The sequence below is a fragment of the Neophocaena asiaeorientalis genome, unplaced genomic scaffold, assembly GCF_003031525.2.
Source record: "Neophocaena asiaeorientalis asiaeorientalis breed wild unplaced genomic scaffold, Neophocaena_asiaeorientalis_V1.1 scaffold319, whole genome shotgun sequence".
Lineage (NCBI taxonomy): Eukaryota > Metazoa > Chordata > Mammalia > Artiodactyla > Phocoenidae > Neophocaena > Neophocaena asiaeorientalis.
The window spans coordinates 1,202,550-1,225,696 of NW_020174103.1; the positions used below are offsets into that span (position 1 = coordinate 1,202,550).

Consider the following 23,147-nt stretch of genomic DNA (forward strand, 5'->3'; position numbering starts at 1 on the left):
TGAAGCCAGGGACTGTGGGACCCACTGCTGACAACCCAGAGCTGGCGATTCAAATGAAGTTTTAAGGCAGAAATTGCCACAGGAGGGACTCCCTTGTCTGTCCAGGGACAGAGCCTGGGATGTCTTCTCAAGACAGCCCCAGGAAAGTGACATTTGCACTCCTGTGGACCCACCTGTGAAGCATCCCCAAGGCTGAGAGGAAGGATTTCCTTTGAAAGTAATCACCATCGGGGCCGCCCAGAGAGACAAGGCAGGTAAGTCGCTAAATGTCTGTATCTGGTCTTTGAGAAGATCCACAATTCTGGGAGTCCTATTGTGCCTTCTGCCTTGAGGAGTGGCAGGTCACCAGTGCCAGGGAAGACCTGAGACTTACCCCTGCCTTCCTAGTCTGTTATAATAACCTCCAGAACCCCCCGATAATAATTAATACCAAGCTTTTAAAAAAAGCATTTTTCTTGCATATGGAAGCAATAACTGTCAACTTCCATCACAATTTAAATGCTGAAACTTAACTCTACCTTTAACCACATTCTATTCTTTCTCATTGGGGGAGTGTTTTTCACCTGCTTTTGCATGCGGCTCTTTACAGCTTCGCTGGGATGGAGGTGGGGGTTTCTCTGGCCCATCTCAGATGCTTCTGTCCACTTCAGGAGCGAAGTCACCTCCACAATAATAACTAATCGTAAACCAAAGAGAAGTTGAGAGACAATCACATTGGACTGTTGATTTCAGCCAGTTTTCATTGTGAAGAATAACTCCAATTTCAGAGTTCAAATTTGCCGTCAAAGTTCTCCTACGTTTTAATTTTGTGGCTCAAGTTATTCAAACAAAATACATTACTCAATATTATAGAGATAAAAAAATTATTTTTCCTATAGTCTTTGGCATGAAGCAACTGAGTTAATTATCTTTCTTGTGTATGTCACCAAGCACCTTTGCCCACAATATGCCCGCCATCATATAATAGTAATAATTTCTTAAAACTTACTGTTAAAATGAAAACAAAAATTCTGTTTCCAGAATTAATGTTTCCAACAAAATTACAATTTTTTCTATTTTCTTCCATTATGGTGCTATACAAATAAGGAAAAGAAAAGAAATGTTTCATAAGAAAATGTTATGTAAAAAATTCATAAAACTAAATTCTTCAGATACTTAAGTAAAAAATTAAGTAATATTCGTCTAACTACAAAACAAGCTTTTCTGAACATTAATGATTAAGAATGTGTTATTGTATGTATATTTATATAACAGACTAATATTCCTATAGTTTTTTTATAATAAGTTGTACTAGAGATCAATTATTAAGCAAATTCCAAACTCATTCATTCATTTATCCTACATATATTTTTGAAAATCGACCATATGCCAGTTACTGGTTCTGACTCTGGGGATACAGCTGAGAACAAAAAAAAATCCTCCCTCAGGAAGCTTACTCCACTGGAGGGTATTTCTAATATTGCCCTTTTCTTTTTTAATATCTAGCCCCTTTATTCCAGTTCAGAAGCCCCTCCAAAGCTGGCCTTACAAGGGCTCTCCAGTGGGCTGCTCTGTTACACAGCTCAAGAGGGCACACATGCTCGGATGCCAACCAAGGCCCTGTAGTTGTACAACACAGCAGTCCTGCAAGTGGTAACAAACGTAGAAGGTCCCACCATCCTGCAGGAAGTGTATGGAATAGGAGCTACCTAACTCCTGTGCCAGAATCTGGCACCCATCACCAGGCTGGCTCAATTGATCCTCACTTCCTGGTATCCAAGCCCTTGGGTAGCTGGCTTTCACACCATGACCAATAGAATCTGGCAGAAATGATGTTGCATGACTCCCAAGGCTAGAGCATAAAAGCATTGCAGCTTCTGCTGGGTTTCCTGAAATGCTCCCTCTGGGAAGCCAGTGGCCATGATGTGAGAATGCCCAAGCAGCCCTGTGGAGAGGCCCACATGGAGAGGAACTAAGAGCTCCCACTGACAGCCAGGAGCAACTTGATGGCCATGAGCACCTTGAAAGTGGAACTTCAGCCCCGGTCCAACTTTCAGATGACGGCAGCCCACCTCTGACACTTAACTGTAACTTCATGAGGAACCCAAGTCAGAACCATGCAGCCAAGCTGCTCCCAAATTCTCAGCTCTCACTGTCTGTGAAGGATAATAAATGATTTATTGCTGTGTTAAGCCACTGAGTTTGGGGGAGGTTTTTACAGAGCAATAGATGACTAAGACACAGGGTTAGTATCAGTCCCAGACACTACCATCCCCTCCCATGAAGTCTCTGTTGGAGTTATCTTCTTCATAACTTCGGGAGATGCTCTCTTGTGTTAAGAAGTTGATGTGATAAACTAATAGAGGTTACTGTGTAAAACATTGCAAATATATTAATAGAATATTTTTTCTGCTAAAACATGAGTATTTTTAAAGAATCTTTCAAGTTAACAAACATTAGTTGTTTACCTATATAAATCACTGGGCTGGACCTTCTGTGGGGTGCACAGGTGAACAGAAAAGGGACTTTTCCTTTAAGCACCTTATAAAGTAACAAGGGAGATAAAATGCTATATGCAGCCCTCACATCAGGCAACTAGCATTTGAGTTGGGTGTAGAGAAAGGAAGAAAACTGCAAAAGAACCCAACTGTGTGCACTAAGGTCCATGACTGATGGTGCTATTGGGTAGGTGGTCTTTTGCAATCCTATAATAACAATAATAATGAGTACTCATTTGTGGAGGGTTTGTCATATGCCAAACACTTATATATGACGCAGTTTAATCTTCATAGCACAATCTGTCCTCCTTTTGACAGATGAAGAAACAAAGTTTCTAAAAGACCAAGCAACTTTCCCAAGATCACCATGAAAGGAAACAGCGGATTCAGGTTCTGAACTTATATCTCTGTGATGTTGAATCCAATACTGTCCCCATGGCACCACAATGAAAAGGAGCAAATTTCCAAAGGATTCAGAACATACACAGGCATGATCCCTGCATCTTCCAGGACCACTTATATCCCCAGTCTTCCCTCCAAAAAATGCCATTAGGATGTGTTGACAGCTTGGTTTTGATTTTAAAGGAGCCAGTGTGTCTTTAGACAAATCAATTCCAGGAGGAGAGTTTTGGAAAAATGCTGCGGTAACATAATGGCATCTAAAAATTTCCAAGGGAGAGAGAAGATGTCAGAGGAGGTACAGGGGCTTTTGGTGAAAACACATTTTCCTGATGGCTCATGCCTAACCCCTATCTTCTCTTTGACTGACTGAGTCAATCCTGGGCAGATTCAAGCACCACATATATTTTTATCCAGCACCATTTACTTTTCAACACTTAGCTTTAGATTTCAACAATTTAACCCAAGTCTTTGGGAGAAAAATGAGTAGATCTGTTTTCTTTATCTACCTCCTACTTCATTTAGTACTCTTTGAATTATAGTTTATATACAATAAAATACCCAGCTCTTACATGGACAACTCAATGGCATTTACATATGATCCATCTATATGTCCACCACTATGACCAACACATGGAACACACCTGCCACCACAGAAAGCCCCCTCATGCATTTCCAGTCAATATCACCACCCCCACCCCAGTGGTCACCACTGTTCTGATTCTGTCCCCACTTACTGTTTTAACTGTGGCTCAAATTCATATTCAGGGATTGATACAGCATGTACTTTGGGGTCATGCACTCTTTCATTTCTTGTTTTTGAATTTCATTCATGTTGTTACATGCATCAGCAGTTTCTTTTCCATGACTGAGTACTATTCCATTGTGCTAAAAGCTACTTTATGTGAAATAGTACTGGGAAATGATCTAGCTCGACTTGGTCAATATCTGAGTTCATTATATTATTTGTATTGGGTTGGCCAACAAGTTCGTTCGGGTTTTTCCGTGAGATTGAACTTTTTGACCAACCCAATATCATCTTACACATTTACATAACTCAGCCCAAACATAAGAAACATAATTTTCTTTATTATCTATAACTGTTCTCATCTGGCCCTCTCATTCCTGCTTTCACTGATGGCAGAAGAAAAACATACATATGACAATGAAAAATAATTCAGTATCTTCAGGCTTAAAATAGAGTGTGCTGGTCTAAATGGGTTTGGGGTGAATATTAATTCAACTCCAATTCCAACTCCCAGGGAGGGCTTCTCAGAGTTGTGGCTGGATGGAGGGGAGGCGTTCCTATCCTCAGGGTAGCAGGTTTCAGACAAGATCCACCCTCCAGGTTTTGCTGGCGTGCTGCCCAGAGAGAGCCCTGTCCTCTTGGTCTCTTGGGGACCATGATACTACCTACTGTCATGCTCAGTGATCCTGCAGAGCTCCCAGCAGGGGGTCCTTGCACTCAACCTCAGTTGAGGGACTCCCTTCAGGCCTCTCCACTCAATTTATTTTATTGCCCCCTCTGTAACCCCCTGTGTCCCTGGAACTCTTAGCTGCCTTTGCTGCACCAAACTGAAGGGTGAGGGGCTCTGCGGGGTTTCCTTCTGGCCCACCCACTTAATCCCATTCCTGGACATTTCTAAAATAGCACCCAGGCAGCCCCAGGCTCAGCATCACCTTGAGTACAAGTCTCCCCTATGAGGCTTGGCATTCTCCAATGAACCATCTGAGAAGCTATGACTAAGTCCCATACCAGGCATCCTCCAGCCTTTCTGGGTGTTCCCACTGCCCCCTGCCCACCCCTGTGCCAGGGCTGCACCCTAGGGAGGGAGTCAAATCACTCCTGTCTGACCTCTTTGCCCTGCTCCCCCCACATCTCCCTCTCCTGTGTGATGGAGTCTCTCCCTAAGTCCTATTGTCCAGCCTTCGAACACTACCGTTTACAGAAGTGCTCCCAACGTGGGCTGCTCATAGGTGAGACAGCCTGGGACCTGGGACCCTTTGCTGCAATGCTTGCACCTCACAAACGTCTCTTCGAGCAACAAAATACAAAGAAGCTGTAAGGGACTAAAGATAACTGCGTGCATGTGCAGTTGGGGCAAATTACGGACAACAAGATACAAAACGACCCAAAAAACCAAACTGCCACTTCTGAAGAGCCGGGAGCAAAAGCAGGGTATTCTGAATGCCCCCTGCACACAACACCTCCAGGGGGTGGGCAAACCACCCAAGTCATGCCTCTGGCCCAACCCCTGGACACACCCCTACCCTCACCCCATATAAGGAACAAGCTCACCCCCTCTTGGGGAACGAGCAAGGGAACCTGTTACTTGTTCTCGCTCCCCCCTGGGGCAGCAGGGGCCCCAATAAAGCCTTGCCTGAATTTCTTGTCTGGCCTGTAATCAATTTCTTTTGATTAAGGGGGCCAAGAACCCTGATCAGTATCAGAATCACCTGGGAAACATTGCAGTCATCTGAAATTTTTCCAACCGATGTTAAGATTTCTGGTAAAATGAGAATGGAGAGATCATTTTTTAGCATGGGAAGTTTGAGCTGGGTTGAATTCCAGGGCAGTGAGAGAGGCCAGTGTGAAAGAACAACTCGCTGGGAGACAGAAAGTGTTGATTATTGAAGAGGACCAAGAAGGGCAGTCAGAAAGGTGAGGAAGGTTGGGATTAACATATACTCAATACTGTGTAATAACCTACATGGGAAAAGATTCTGGAAAAGAATAGATATATGTATACGTATAACTGATTCACTTTGCTGTGTAACTGAAACTAACACAATATTGTAAATGAACTATACTCCAATATAAAAAAAAAATTTTTTTTTAAGTAGGAAAAACAAAAGGAAAGAAAAAGGAAAAGTGAGAAAGGCGGAGGAAAAGAAGTGTGGGCTCCCTGACAAAACAGGCTGGGCCAGCCGCCCTCTGAACACCCTGGGATTAGATAGCAGGAAAATTTTCCTGCTGTGGGATGACAGGGGGTGGTCTTTTACAGCTCTGTAATTTCTTCTTTTGGAGACTTTTCTTGTTTGAACCAGAATTTACTACAAGTATTATGACACAATGTATCTATAATTTCAGAAAGGCAAAAGGGACCGGTGTTTTCATTGAATTTTCAGAAAATGGAGCAAGGTAAGAGATAAATATTCAACATGAAAATTTAGACTGGTTAGGTCAGAAGATAAAGATGCTACACATGCCTCTATCACTAAGAGAGGAAGGGCAAATAGAGTTTTCATCTGCAGGGTTCCTTCAGGAGAAAAAATGTCCTAAAGCAGAGAAAGTCAAAGAAGAGATTCTGAAGAAGACAAATTAAAAGGACTATTTCTAATCCTTGGCTAGGGCACTAAAAAAAAATAAATAAATAAGCCTAGACAATAACCCACTACCTTGATAATTATCAGTTTAGTAAGACAGGAGCTTTCTTGTTGAGAACCTTCATGTTAAACACCCAGAGAAAGTTAAACGAATTGAGGTAAGAAAAGGAACTATGGTTCCTTTAATTTCATGCTTTTTGAAGACAGAGCTTGGTAATACATGAAGACCAATCCCCCGGCCCACCCCACCAAAAGTTAACCACATAGACTGAGGAGCTGAGTCATCATAAATCAAAATAACCTTCAGAAAATAAACTCAGTGCACAAAGCCATAATTATCTCAAGTTGCATTCTTGCCAGCAAGTGGTTTTTGACCAAGGACATTGGAGCTGCTAAGGGCTATCACCAAAGTGGCGAAAGATATTCCTACATGATTAAATTTTTTTAAGTCATCCATCAGAGATAAAATAATTGAACATTTCAGGACACTGCTTTTTAACTTTCATTCTTAGAAATGTGAGGAGGGGGAGCTGAGCGATAATTTAGAGAAGATGTAAAATTAATATGACCATCTTCTGAATTAACCAGTCACAATGATTGGCTGGTTCTTCTTTTACATTACTGTTTATACTTCTATTTAGCTTGTATTTCTTTTTTTTTTTTTTCATTTTAATCAAGAAGAATTTCATTGTTAAAAGAAAACAAACATTCCAGAAAACCACTCAAGTTGGCACTAACAGGAGTTTTATCCATAAGGAATCCGGCATCTTCTGGAATCCAAGGACAGAAGCATAACTGGCCTGTGGGGGACATTAGGAACCAAGCAGAATTCTCTCTCCATCTCTCAGAGGCCGACTTGGACTCTTTCCTCAGATCCCCTCTCCCTTCTCTTCTCCCTTTTGTTCTGCTGTGTAGATAATACACTTTCTTTACTAATTAGCCACTGGCCCCAAAAGTCTGCTCAAAACAGCAGTTTCCGGGCTTCCCTGGTGGCGCAGTGGTTGAGAGTCTGCCTGCCGATGCAAGGGACACGGGTTCGTGCCCCGGTCCAGGATGATCCCACATGCCGCGGAGCGGCTGGGCCCGTGAGCCATGGCCGCTGAGCCTGCGCGTCCGGAGCCTGTGCTCCGCAACGGGAGAGGCCACAACAGTGAGAGGCCCGCGTACCGCAAAAAAAAAAAAAGGCAGTTTCCCATCTGAGCGCACATCGGCATGTAAGCTTTGCCAAATTCAGAACTTGTTCCCAATTCAAAATCATCAGGAAAAGGAATCAAACTGTCCAGCTAGGATCCAGGACACACTTCTGATCCACTCCAAATTGGGGGGCAAGGGACAGAACGCCCAGTGTTCCATGGCCCACCACCGACTTAGCAGGGATAAGACTGCCTGAGAAGGAGACGTGGGCGGGTGGAAGGGCCCTGAGAAGGGGCAGAAACGGTGGTGGAGAAAGGGCTATCAGCCTCTCAGAGCACTTAGCTGGTAGAACACTAGCTGGCCTTGGAGCAGTGGCCATAGCTTTTTAAATAAGTACTTCTTTTTATCCCTCACAGTGCGCTACATGTTGCCTCTCACAAAATAGGCACAAGCAATGTGTACTGAATGAAAAAACAGAAGGCAAGCTAAATACATTTCAGGGAAATATTACCCAACCAGAACACTGCTGATGTTTCACTTTAGTTTGTTTTCTGGACCTTCCTCAAAGAGCTTTAAGATTTCATTGCTGTCCTCCAGATGACTCAATTAGCAATCTAGAAGAAGAGATTGTAAACATGGCTGTGTATAGACCAGAATTGTATTCCAACAGTCCCCACCAGCTGGGTTTACTTTCTACAAGCCCCAAACCTGGGGCTTTGGACCAGAGAGGCCAGCATGGGGCCAGGTAGGGGGAAGGAAGGGACATTCCCATTGAGTCCTCACATCTGGGGTGCCCAGCCAGCCAGCCTAGGTCCCCGTTTCTGTCCTGGATAACAGAGGCACTTGCCTAATGCTATATTAGCTCATTAATAAATTTTTAAACTTTGGAAATGTAATTTTCTATAGTCAGAAACAGACTCACAGACATAGAAAACAGGGGAAGGGAGAGAGGGATAAATTAGGAGATTGGGTTTAACATATACACACTACTCTATATAAAATAGATAACTACTAAGGACCTATTGTATAGCACAGGGAACTCTACTCAATACTCTGTAATAAACTATATGGGAAAAAATTCTGGAAAAGAATATATATATATATATATAAAACTGAATCACTGTGTTGTACACCTGAAACTAACACAACATTGTAAATCAACCATAGTCCAATATAAAATTTAAAAAATTTTAAAAAGAATGACACAGTCTGAGATTGGCCATGAAACACACGTTACACAATCTTTGATAATAAATAGACTGCATCAAAACAGAGCACATAAAAAAATAATAATAATTTTCTGTAGTTCAACTTTAAATGGTGAGGGTGCTGAAGTCTGTCACTGGAACAGATGACAACAAATATTTATCTAATACCCACCCTGCGCTCAGCCATGTGCCACCTGTTAGAGACACAGCTGTGACAGCACAGGAGTGAAACTGACATCCTAGCAGGAGCCATAGATTCTACACAAATAACCAGCCACCCAGTACTATGTAAAGAGCCAATGCACTATGCAACTTTGGCAGCTCTGCTAAATTCCTCTGGGGCTTTTATTGAACTCCTGGAGGCCACTGCAAAAGAAAGTGAATATATTCACTTTCACAAATATTTCTGTAGCAGAGTGACTGATGCTAAGAGAGATACAGGAAAAACTATTGTGAAAAGAGGGTGGGAGAAATTCACATTATTTCTTCCCTTCCTCTTGTCTCTTGCAGCCTCTCCTAAGGGCCGGCCCAGTCACTTGTAACTGCATAACCCACAGGAGGATAAAACTCTAAGAAAAGCTCATCTTTCTGGACAGAATAACCAGTCAGTGGGGAGCTGGGGACTCGAGGATGTGGCTGAAATCTGAGGGAGGGACCCTCTCACTCTGTACATGACCTGACACAACTCCTCTGATTCGGGATGGAGAAAAACAAGATACTTGCCCTAGATAGTTAAGATACATATCTAAGGAATAATTTCAATGAGCCCAGACTCTTGCATCTTCCCATACATAGAAAGGCACTAAAATCATTAACTTGAGATATCTTGGAGGTTTTTCTGTGATTAGCAGTAATCTTTGATGTTTGACTATATGGGGTTTTTTTTCCAGCAAAAATCCCTATATATCTTGGGTCCTCCCTTACCCCTTTGGACCAACCACTCACAGATATCCGAGAGGCTGTACGCTGGGCTATAGTCCTCAGTAAGGTCCCCAAATAAAACATAATTCTCAACTTTGAGGTTGTGCATTTTTTTTCAGTCCACATCCTGAACTCCAGCTATATCCCTGACCTGGCTGAGGATGGGTTTTTCATTTCCTGAGATTCTTTATTTTGCCCAAGAGAGCTCTAATTGGATTTCTGTCATAGATTAGTAACAATTGAATACACTCAGTCACAGTACCAGTGTCTGAGGACACAACAGTGACCAAATTACAGTCCTGTCCTCAAGGAACTTAAAGAATAAGGTGAAGAGAGGCAAAGAAATGTAGTTTAGAACTGTGTTAGCTCTGTGAAGATAGTGAGCACAGTGTGCTAACAGCCCACAGGAGAGACACCCAGATGGGCTTTGCAGAAGGGGTGTTAATTGTGGGAGCTGATGGACAATTAGGGGCCAGACCAGAGAATCTCAGCCTCAGCACCATTGACATTTGGGACCTGATAATTCTGTGTTGTGAGGCTGTCTTGTGACTTGTACTGTTGTCCAACACAAGTTCATGTGCCCGACACACAGTGAGCAGAGAAGGTTTGTTGCAGGGCCCATCAAGGATAATGGGGCAACTCATGCTCTAAGGACCCGAACTCCCCCATGGTTGTTTTTTTTTTATATAAATTTATTTGTTTTATTTATTTTTATTTTTGACTGTGTTGGGTCTTTGTTGCTGCACGCAGGCTTTCTCTAGTTGCGGCGAGCGGGGGCTACTCTTCGTTGCTGTGCGCGGGCTTCTCATTGCGGTGGCTTCCCTTGTTGCGGAGCACGGGCTCTAGGCGTTCGGGCTTCAGTAGTTGCTGCACGCAGACTCAGCAGTTGTGGCACATGGGCTTAGTTGCTCCACAGCATGTGGTATCTTCCTGGACCAGAGCTCAAACCCGTGTCCCCTGAATTGGCAGGAGGATTCTTAACCACTGCGCCACCAGGGAAGCCCCGCCCCAATGGGTTTTACATAAACATTTTTAAAGGCCGGGTGAGGGAGGGGAGTCACAGGATGTGTGATCAGCTCATGTACAATTCTCTGATTGGTTGATGGTGAGGTCACAGGGGGTGTCACGGGGGTTAACATCATCAATCCTCAAGCTCCAGTAGGTCTGGGAGCTATGCGCTCATGATCATCAAGTAGTTAGCTTCCATCTGGTGGGGGTTTTAGCCTCTGTAGAGCAGCTCAGGAAATATGCATCCCATACTAGGTAATTCAGGGAGGAACTAAAGATTCTGTGACTGTCATATGACTGACTTACTGTTTAAATTCTTAGCAGTTCTCCTGGCCCAACTGCTCATTGGTCACTACCTGTTCACATCCTTTCAATCATTAATTCTTGAGCAGTCTTTTGTGACTCAGAGGAAGCCTGGGAGACTACAGCTTTTCTACAAACCAGGGGCAGTCAGAGGACATGGGGAGAGCAGTCTATCCTGGGAAGGCCCCATAGGGTCCTGCTCGGTTACAGTAGGATAGTCAGCAGCCTCCCTGTTTTCCACCCACTAGATGCCAATAGCACCACCGACACCACCACCAGACGTGAAAGTCAAAATTGTCCATAGACACTACCAAATGTCCCCCAGGGTATAAAAAGATATCACTTCTACACAATGTCTTCACAATAACGAGAAAGGGCTGAGCTGCATGGAGTGTGGCCCACTTAAAATAATGACTGCCCTGTGGAGTAATGACGTGATTTCTTCATAAAAGGTATCTTCTGAGGCCAAATGTTGACAGCTTGCTAGCAGCTTACATTCCTCAAGCAGTGCCTTGGAGCCACCTCAGAAAATTTATTGACACATTCTTGTTTCAATAAGATGGTTTCCTTAGCCACCAAGTCCTGCTATGAACCACTTTTTTTTTCCTTTTTAAAACATTTTACTGAAGTATAGTTGGTTTTTAATGTTGTGTTCATTTCTGCTGTACAGCAAAGTGATTCATTTATATGTGTATGTATATATATATATTCTTTTCCATTATGATTTATCACAGGATATTGAATATAGTTCCCTGTGCTATACAGTAGGACCTTGTTGTTTATCCATTCTATACATAATAATTTGCATCTGCTAATCCCAAACTCCCACTCCATCCCTCCCCCAGCCCCCTTCCCCCTTGGCAACCACACGTCTGCTCTCTGTGTCTGTGAGTCTGTTTCTGTTTCACAGATATGTTCATTTGTGTCATATTTTAGATTCCACAGATGAGTGATATCATATGGTATTTGTCTTTCTCTTTTTGACTTACTTCACTTAGTATGATAATCTCTAGCTTCATCCATGTTGCTGCAAATGACATTATTTCATTATTTTTTATGGCTGAGTAGTATTTATTCCATTGTATATATGTACCACATCTTCTTTATCCATTCATCTGCCATGGACATTTAGGTTTTTTACATGTCTTGGCTATTGTGAATAGTGCTGCTATGAATATAGGGGTGCACATATCTTTTCAAATTATTGTCTGGATATATGCCCAGGAGTGGGATTGCTGGATCATATGGCAACCCTATTTTTAGTTTTTTGAGGAACCTCCATACTGTTTTCCACAGTGGCTATACCAATTTACATTCCCACCAACAGTGTAAGAGGGTTCCCTTTTCTCCACACCCTCTCCAGCATTTATTGTACCCTTCTGAAGAGGCTTTTGTATCTTTGCTGAAGATGATTAAAATGTCTCCAGGGAGCAGCCTTGCTGCCCATTTACAAATATAACGTCAACAGCCGAGTCTCATGATCCTGAAGCAGTCACTGCAGCTTCAATGATTTTGCTTCGGGATACGATGCGAAAATGTTATAGAACATCTCTTTATCTGCTTTTCGGAAGTCACAATCAAAGGCCATTTACACTTTATCAGAGCTTTTGCAAATTCTGCAATATCACGTGAAATTCTTTTCTGGGTCCTCTGAACACATCATTCATAATAAACATGTTTCTTTGAAAACAGGGTACCTGATGTCAGGTGACATGAACTGGTCCAACCACTTTTTGTTTCTTCTAGTTACTTCAAGGCAACCATCCCTCTTATAGAGTCTGTTCTCTGTATTCTGGAATCTTCCTTCAGGGCTATAGCTTCACAGAATCATCTGTAAATCAGAGAAAACAATCCCTACCTCACAGGGTCATAATCAGGATTAAAGGGTACCACACCACACTTCACTGATTTGGAAAAGCATGTTTCCCCCACATCTGAGCACCTCCAGAATGGGAATACATCTCAATCTACAGCATCTTAGGTCACCATCAGAAAGGGAGCAGTCACAATCCTGATGTCACGGTCTGTCCACGCACAAACTTGCTGTTAACCCTCCTCGCATGACTGGCAACTTAACTTCCAGTCAAAAGACCGTTGCAGAATTGTTCAAGGAAGGAGTGTGGGTCCTGGTTGTTGCCTGAAAACCTTCTGCTGACACTTAAGAAAACACCAAACCAAACCTAGCGGAAAAGGTGTCAGCATTGGGGAAGGAAGCAACTTGGAAGAAATGCTGTGTCACCTACATTCTCAAAGGTACAGAAGACTATAATGGTTAGAGAAGCAAGAACCTCGACAGCTCTTAGTGAGAAGTGATTCAATAAACTCTGAATGCAAAAAATCAAAGAAAACAAAACTTTTAGGATTCTTTAACCCATTTAATTTGTTTGTACTTTCCTTCTTAGATAAGCACAAGAGCGATATGTGATGAAGTAAACCAATGTTTAGTTAAGTCCAAAACAACTCTTTCTACATTTACACAACAAAAACTCTATGTGATAATACCGTGTTTAGTAATACTTTAATTGCATATTGTTTCCTTCCTTGGTGATACACAAAATGATGGTGTATGTCACCTTTGTTTTTGATTTGAGGGAATACAGTACAGAGGAGGCCACAAGATTACCTCAGAATTTAGTTGGTTCTCAACAAACTGTAGAAGTTGTTGTTAGGACTTTATGGTTGTCAAATCTGGTTGAATCAAGAGGCAACATTCGAAGATCATCTGTAAATTTATTATGTAAAAAATCCCCCAGATCAAGTGTGGGACAGATGATGTTAGATTATAACTTACACATCAATGTCCTTTTAAAGTTATTGATTTCATTTGTGAATTTGAACCCTAGAATAATGATGACCCCAAAGTGTGATTTGAACCACATCCTTCCTTACCCTCTCTCCCAGGTTATCAGGTCTTTGTGGTAGGGAGCCCAACAGCATTAGGAGGCAAGACAAGAGAACTAGAAAGCAAAACAGCTCTAACCCACTGGCTTACATGCCCATAACTCAGCCTGGTATGTCATTAAGATTCTAACACTTTTGATATCGTCTCACTGAAATTTAAAGGAATTTGGAAGAAAGGAACACCATAAGAGTATGAAATTCTCCCAAACATGGCCCCATGTCAGGAAAGATACTCAAAGAATATAATTTAAAGAAGAAAAGAAAATATCTAATAACTCCAAATATTCTGGGAAAAGAAGTGACATTTATTATTAATATTTTAAATTGCATACCTGTTATGGCCAATGGAAAACACCTGTTATGGCCAAATGGAAATATGTGTGGAACCTCTATTTTATACAAACAGTGCAATATGGAGTATTTTCCCTTATGAATGTCAGAAGAATTCTATTTAACAGATGTTTACCTAAAGCAAACCACATTTTATAGTCTTTCAATATTAAGTTTCTACCTATAATATACTAAATATTTTTATTACAACTTTCATAGAATTTAATAAGAAGTTTAATTGATTATCAATTCCAAAGTATAATTTTTTGCCAAAAGTTATTATAGAATGTACCAGCTCATTCCACATCAAAATTACTCTGTAGAAGAATTTCCCTGATAATAGTTTCTGAAAGCTAGTTCAAATAGCCAGAGCCAGGTCTGTGTTATGGAGATGATCAACCGCCAGAGGGCAGCAAAGAGCCTCACAATACTTCTGCTCTTGGTTCACCAACTGAGCTCACGGAATCAGGGTGTTTGTTTTTTCTGTTTATGTCTTGTAAGCCTTTTATTATATTAATTAATAAAGTTATGTTTTTAAACCCTGAAAATATGATGTATTACAGCATGTGTCATTGATTTTTCTAAAAGCTATGTCTGAGCACATCCTCAAATTTTTCTTCCTTAGTCATGTCCCATTTTTCCATACTGCTTGGAATGGACGTGTTAATGTAGGATAGAAGATAAAGTCTCCCAGTCCTAATGAAGCAGCCTATTAAATTAAACCGGGTGATTTGGGCAGAGGGATCCTTTCTAAGATCTACGTTCCATTATGTGAACGTAGACAAGACTGAGAAACAAGACAAGAACTGCCGGCGCCTCTGAAGTCCCATCTGAGTCCCACATCAAGGGAAATGGAACTCTTCCTTAATCTAATCTGTGGTTCTCTCTGAGTATAACATCACTGCAAACTGACCAACAAAAAACTAGAGAGATGTGATGTGCCCAGAACACCACTGAATAATAATTTTATTTTTGCTGCAAATAAATCATCACAAATAAAAGAATGTCTATCAACTAACCTAAGTGACCTGGCAGCCAGAGTTCACAGAAACAAAATTAAATCACAGGAGACAGGACCAGGAAACGGGACAGGTGAAACTGTCTTGGCAAAAAGTTGCCTGCACGAATATAAAAGGCATTGAAAAGGTTTAAAATTAAAATGGTGTGGGTCCACAGGGAGATCAGCTCCATGCTGTGTGACTACCTAGAGGGGTGGGATAGGGAGGGTGGGAGGGAGATGCAAGAGGGAGGGGATATGGGGATATATGTATACATATAGCTGATTCTCTTTGTTATACAGCAGGAACTAACACAACATTGTAAAGCAATTATATTCCAATAAAGTTGTTAGAATTATTTATTTAATTTAAAAAATGGTGTGGGTTGAAGAGAACAAATACCCATGGTACATTTTCAGGGCACCATTCCTTGGAAATAAATGGAAATACATTTGAATAACAAAAAAAATATTTCTATAGGCCTTGGGTAGATAGAATGCTGGAATTTTTTTAAAACCTTTTTTTACATTTGTTTTTTATTTTTGGCTGTGCTGGGTCTTTGTTGCTGCACGTGAGCTTTCTCTAGCTGTCGCGAGCGGGGGCTACTCTTCATTGCGGTGTGCCAGCTTCTTGCAGTGGCTTATCTTGTTGTGGAGCACAGGCTGTAGGTGCAAGGGCTTCAGTAGTTGTGGCATGGGGGCTCAGTAGTTGTGGCTCACGGGCTCTAGAGCGCAGGCTCAGTAGTTGTGGTGCACAGGCTTAGTTGCTCCGTGGCATGTGGGATCTCCCTGGACCAGGGCTCGAACCCATGTCCCCTGCATTGACAGGTGGATTCTTAACCACTGCACCACCAGGGAAGTCCCTAATGCTGGAATTATTAGCAGCAACTCCAATCTTCTTCTTTTCTTATTTATTTAATTTTTACATCTAACACGATTGAATTTAGACGTTAACCAGATAAAGGATACAAGACAGAACGTCAGAAACCTGTAGTTTTCATTCGCTTGTCATGTGATTGGAACAAGTAGTTTAGCTCTGCTACCTCTCAATTCCCTACAGTGTAAAAAAAAAGATATTAAACTACGTCCTTCAAAAGCACAGCCAGGGGCGTGTCCATCTCTGGTGTTTCTTCTAGTTTGTGCTCTGTCTCATACATGAATAACCAGGGTGTTTATTAATCATAATTTTGTTTTCAGGTTACACAATTATTTGCTTAATTTTATTTTTAACATGACAAACATGTTAAACTGTGTTTTAACATGACAAACACTATTTGAAAACAAGTTGAAAGTTGGAAACAAGCTAAATGCTCGACAATAGGAAATTCTTTTCCCTTATTCTAATACATTCAGTGGACGACCAGGCATCCATTTGAAATGATGTAGATCTCCCAATGCTTGGGGAAAATGTTCATACAAGGTTGTTACAGGGAGAAAAAGAAGCTGCTTATTTGAAGCCTCTGAAAGTCCCAGCTCTACTGAAGCCCGAACCAGGAAGCAAAGCTGGAGGCCAGGGTTCATCCAGGAGGGCCCTGAGTGTTGTTTTCAAGCAGACGTAACCTTTTCATTTGGCTCCCTGGCCACTTGGCCTCCCATCAAGAATAGCCGCCTCCTGGTCACCAGGCGGATGTGAATCAGGTCTCCAGGTCAATGGCACACAATGAGCACTTTCCCCCGGAAACCCTCTCCCACCCCGCCCCCTGACCCGTTCACCATCTCACACCACACAGAAGCACCCTCTGAACTCACCAGATGACCAGCCCAACTAGAAAGATTTGGTCTTGCAAGTGAAAAAAGAAGAAAGCATCTAAAGTGTGATGTTAGTTTTTTTCTTTTATTATTTCTATGTCAGTAATAACACCTGGAGGAAATTCACCGAAATGTTCATCATGGTTCTCTCTCTGTGGGACTTTAAGTGCTTTAAATGTTCTTATTTTTGCTTAACTGTTTTCTAAATTTTCTACAATAAATAAGTACTGTTTTGTAATTTTAAATAAAATAATAAGTTATTTTGTTATTCTAACCAATCATTTAGAATTCTACAATTATTTACTTATTTTTATTTATTTATTTTTCACTGAAGTGTAGTTGACTTGAAATGTGTTAGTTTCAAGTGTACAGCAAAGTGATTCAGTTATACATACATATATACATATATACACATTATATATATATATATATATATATATATATATATTCTTTTTCAGATTTTTTTCCCATATAGGTTATTACAAAATATTGAGTAGATTACCTGTGCTATATAGTAGGTCCTTGTTGATTATTTTATATACAGTAGTGTGTATATGTTACTCCCAAACTCCTAATTTATCCCTCCTCCCCAGCTTTCCCCTTTGGTATAAACAGACCAACATAAGTAACAGATCTGTAAAGGACTGAATGGTTTAAAACATTGGGATTGTTACTAAATCTATTCAAAGTAGCAACGGCCCTGTGTTTAATGGTGGCCAGGTTTGGAGTCCACTCTATTGCAGCCCATGGGGGCCTTTCCTTGAAGGAACTGTTCCTCCTCCTATTCACCCCCCACAAGACACTTTTCTCTCCTTTCCATTGGGGGCCGGCCCTCCATTGCCGCTTTTAGACTTGATCTGCGTGGATCCACCCCTCAGTCCCAGCCCTTCCCTTGTGGTTGTGCAAGACCCTGGATGTCTGTATGTTTGGACAAAGATGCCAGATCAGTGCCTATCAGAAAGCACCTGCCCCGCATTGCCCTTGAGTCCTTAGGGCTTGTTACAGCTCTGCCTCTCTCCCTGTTCTTTGAAACTTCTCTGCCCTGAATCTCTACCAGGGCCAGGCATGACCAAAGGCCAGAGGAGACTAGCCCTGATGGTAACTTCTTGGAGAATTCTTTCATGAGATATGAATGGCGACCCCTGTTAGGTGCAGCCCTGAGTGGAGGGACAGATTGTCTTCTCAAAATAATAAATGAATGTGTGCTTTGTGAGACCCTTGACCTTCTGGGGACCAGCTGAGGTCTCTTTTTTCTAAGTCAGTGTCCCAGAGAGCAGAAGCCTCAGGCCATATAGACATGATAGATATCATGTGATCACACACTCATCATCTATTTTAATGCCCACAGCCATGTGAGGTAGGTTTTTATACCTTCATTTTACTGACCTAGAAACCAAGGCTTGTTGCCGTTAAGACATTTGGCAGAAGTCACACCACTGGCAAATATGAGAGACTTAAATATGTGTCTTTGTGGCTTTATACAAGGTGACTTCTGTTGTACCATAGTTCACTGTGAGAGATGTTTTGAGTTTGGTCACCCGTGCCATTACCAGTTGGTTGTGTATTTCAGGAGATTTGCTTCACGTGGACATAGTGGACCCTAAGAGGACCCAACCCAAGTCTGAGAGGTAGATGTCAGGCAATATTTTTCACCTGAGACATTTTGGGTGATGCAGTCCTTCCTTGGATGGGTCTGTCCTACATGTTCCGGGATAGTTAGCATCCTTGATCCCTGTCTACTAAAATCTGATTGGGACAATCCAAAATGCACCCCCCACACACATTTCCAGACACCCTGGGGGTGGCGGGGGTGGGGGGGCTATGCCCTCCCAGGATGAGAACTATAGCAGGAATCTGAGAATCTCTGATTTAAAAGCAATGCCCATATCCTAGTAGTTGACAAGTCAGAACAGTAATTAGATCAAAAGGAAGGTAATTACTGGCCAGTGCAGATCTTTTGAACTGTACTGACCTGGCCTAACTCGGAGCTTGTATTGAACATCTCAGTTGATGGCTGATGTAATCAACAAGCATTCCCTTGGCTGGCTGCCAAGATAAATGCATTATGAACATAATGAGGCTGTATGATTTCATTAGATTGGGAAAAACAAACATCTATGTCTTTGACGATGTGCGCGTCTCTCCCAGTTGTCACTTGAGCTGGCAATGTTGAGTCATTAAGGTGAAATTCTTTCTAATTGGCAAAGGGAACCATCTAGATGGTACTAATGAATCCTGGCAGAAGTAGCCGTGTCAGGTGCTGCAAATGAGAAAATCTAGGCAGTGACCTTTTAGAAAAGAGGCAGACGAGAATTAGAAGCCTCAATGATTCCTCCACCTCTATGGAAACAAGGAGTTTCTTTCACCAGCACACAATGCTTTTGCCCAGATACCATCTTCAAGGGCCATTTTCTCCTGGATGTTGTTTACGGATGAATGACTTTCCTGTTTGACCAGGAGAGGGGATTGTGTGCTAGACCCTTTGGGGAGACCCCTCCCATAAATCCAACTTATCTCGGTCCATAGCAAACCATCTACATCACAGGGTGGCAGGTGAAAGGGCTTTGTGCTGCACTGCTTTCCCATCACAAGCCTTGCCCAGTTCTCAGACAGTTGAGCTGGGTGCCTCTCAGTTTCTCTTGGATGGCTTTGGGGCTACGATTTGCTTTCCCTGAGTAAAGATTACACAGCAAAAGCAGCTCTGAACTTATTCTACCCAATTTGCTAGACGTTATCTCTCTCTTTCAAGAGCCCAGAAAAAAAAGATTCAGAAATCCAAGCGGTCTGCTCTCTCATGCCCAGGGCACAATTGTTTACCATAGCTATTATTGGGCACCTTTTCAGGCTTATACGAGAGGGACTATATAAGTTTCAAGAAAGTATTTGATTCCATTTTTGTTTCTGAGTCGCTGGAAATTGAATACGCGAACAGCCCCATGGGGTTGTGTAAAATCCTTTTCCCCAAGAGAGGATGCCGGGGTGCTCGGGGCATCTCTCCAGAACCTTGCTCCTGGGCAACATTCCAGAAAACATTTTTTGAGGTTCTTAAAATAGATTCCGTTAGGGGCTTCCCTGGTATCGCAGTGGTTGAGAGTCCGCCTGCTGATGCAGGGGACGCGGGTTTGTGCCCCGGTCCGGGAGGATCCCCACATGCCGCGGAGCGGCTGGGCCCGTGAGCCATGGCTGCTGAGCCTGCGCGTCCGGAGCCTGTGCTCCGCAGCGGGAGAGGCCACGGCAGCGAGAGGCCCGCGTATCGCAAAAAAAAAAAAAAAAAAAAAAAAAGATTCCGTTACCTCCTTTAATCTCAGGAGTCAAATCTATCAGGAAAAACCAATTGCAGCTCACCATAAAATTCTTTGTCCCCAAACTTCTCAAATCTCTTAATATTTTAAATAGCTATCCACATTTGACAAAAATGACTCTCCAGGAATAAATCATCTTTTCTTCTGTATGTTCAGTTCCCCATATAAAATCCTACAGGATAGATTCCTTCCTGAGTTGAGAGCTAGGTTTTCTTTTTCTCTCTTGATGGATTATCAAGGAAGATCATGAGAACTGTATACCCCTTACCTGCTTCTTGATTCTAAGGTCAGCACTAATTTTTATGCTCCAAAGAATAGTTTAATATAAATAATTTTCTGGTATAAAACAACTCTTACGCTTTAACTTCTTTTTCTTGAATCTTTTTTTCTCTTGTTTTAATGGTTTTGCTATTTTATTGCTTGAGATTTTTTAAAATTTTTGTTGAAATATAGTTGATTTACAATGTTGTGTTAGTTTCAGGTGTAGAGCAAAGTGATTCAGTTATACATATATATACAAATATATATATTCTTTTTTACATTCTCTTCCATTATAGGTTATTACAAGATATTGAGTATAGTTCCCTGTGCTATACAGTAGGTCCTTGTTGGTTATCTATTTTATATATAGTAGTGTGTATATTTTAATCCCAAACTCCCAATTTATCACTCCCCTCTCCTTCCCCTTTGGTAACCATAAGTTTGTTTTCTATGTCTGTGAGTTTATTTCTGTTTTGTAAATAAGTTCGTTTGTGTCATACTTTAGATTCCACATATAAGTGATATCATATGGTCTTTTCCTTTCTCTGTCTGGCTTACCTCACTTAGTATGATAATCTCTAAGTCCATCCACATTGCTGCAAATGGCATTGTTTCATAGTTCTTTATGGTTGAGTAATATTCCATTGTATATATGTACCACATCTTCTTTAATGTAAGCTGCCACCACTCTACTTTGGCTGTAGGTAAGACATAAATACAGTGTTTAGGATTTTCTAAGATATTCCTAATCTAAACTTTATCCCCAATAGTCTAGTTTGCTAATAAAGTCAAAGGATCACCCAAAGTTATAAGCCCATGAGTCCCAACGTGGCAGTAAAATGCTCTCATGGTCCTCATTTGTCAAAGCCTCACAGGTGGGGAGGGTGGTGAGCTGGGTTGCCATAGAGCAGTTTCATTGATCTGAGGATTGGACTCTGAACCTTTACATCATCTTAACAATCATTTCTTTCCCAGTCTGTTTTCACTTCCTCACAGCCCCCTCTCTCATACTAGGAAGACACCTCAGTATATGGGAGGATTTCAGGGTGCCCAGGAAAAATTCCAACTCCTCAAATAAGAAAAACAAGAAAATAGGAAAGAAAGAAAAGCTTTCTACTGCCTTCTTTTGAAGACAAAAATGTCACAATTGGAAATGTATCCTTTGACTTAAAGGTTTGTCTCAATAGAAAATTCAAGGGAAGGATGAATGCAAATGTGTCTCTAACCTTGTAGCATTTACTTTGTATATTATTGGGTTTATTGGATTCCTTTTCTGAGATTACATTTGGATAGAATGAAAGGGATTTTTTTTAAAAGGTTGCAAGATAGGAAAACTGCAATAGGAGGAAATGTGGAAATGCAAAAGGACTAAAAGGTGGGACAGTCTGACTCACAGATGAAACCCTGAGTACAGCCTAGCCTTCCACAGCTGAGCCTGTGCAGGCTCATTTCTCCCATGACACCTCCCTCTGCAAATCGAGGAGACTTCTGGGCCTGCGCAGGGGCAGGCTTTTAGCTTTGAAGGCCAAGTCTTACAACAGGAAAATCTGACGTGTGTCTGGTTGAGATCATGTCAATGGCTCAGAAGCTGAGGCTCAGGAGTGAGCATGGGCTGCTCCCATTTGAAAAGAAATATGTTTTGTAAAATGCAGCAACATCCAAATGTAGAACCAAGCAGTGCCAGAAAAGCAACTAAACCAAGAAGAGGATGTCATGTATAGTCACATTTCTCTCTTCTCTTGTAAACAATACATCTTGGGAGCCCTGCCCCTCCATCAGGTTGCAAACAAAGGGAAAATTCTTCACTCCTGAGGCCATGGGGCAGGAGCAATTAGGTTGATGGGAATTGGTTTGAACTCGAAACCAGCACCTCTCAAAGGGACAAATGCAGGTTTCTTCCAGATGAGTGTTTCCACAGTACCATGAGTGGAAAATTGTTTCATGGCAAGAAAAAGAGCACGGTGAGTTTAGCAATTGAGGAAGCAATAGTTTGTAAGAGGTTTCATTCCCACTGGGCCAATTTGTGCTTAGAAGGAGAACCACGTCGGACTAATGGCACTTCTAAGGTCTGGGGGTGTTCTTTGTACTGTTAAAAATGCACTTGTATACACTCTACCTTAATTTACTTAGCAAAAAAATATAAGTTCTCAAAGATGCACCTAGATTAGGAACTTAAAATTTCAAGATGTAAGGTCTCTGTGAGCGCCCAAATAAATACAAGTTTTAACGGCACATGAGAAACATGTAATTTTAGTAGCTTTCCCTTTTTACTTCAGTCAATATTAAAATATTTAAAACTGATTGAAAATGCCCTTATTCCTTGATTATCCTGCATGTGTGGTATATGGGAAATCACTTTCTAATGCTGGTTGTCCAGTCAACAGCTTCTTCCTTCCTTCTTGCTGGTATAACCCCAATTTCGTCTGCTTGTTCATACCCCATGTAATTCAGAGTGTAAACCCTGATTAGCCTAAACCCACAATGGTCATATTACTTCCCTGGTCAGTGATTCATTTAGGGCTAGGTACATGGCCTGGATCTGGCCAATGCGATGTGAGGGCAAGTCTTCTGGGGACTTCTGGAAAAATTTTCCACCCTCTCAAAAAACAGAAATAAGAGAAAACAGTCATATTCTTCCACAGGATAATTTTGTGTCTGGAAATGATGCTTTGAGACAGTGAGGGGAGATGCCCAACCCCTCCCAACACACTGAGGCCAGAGCAGAGAGGAAGACTCCAGGGCATGAAGCCAGGGAACCAGCCTGCTCTGAGGCATCTCCTCTGGACCTCTTGTTATATGAGATAATAAATGTCCTCACTATATAAGCCCA

The 23,147-nt window shown here is 41.7% G+C and overlaps 1 pseudogene; it reads left to right on the forward strand.

Annotated features, from left to right (window-relative positions):
* LOC112406039 (septin-2-like) overlaps positions 1-23,147 on the forward strand; it is an 86,939-nt pseudogene that overhangs the window by 20,697 nt on the left and 43,095 nt on the right.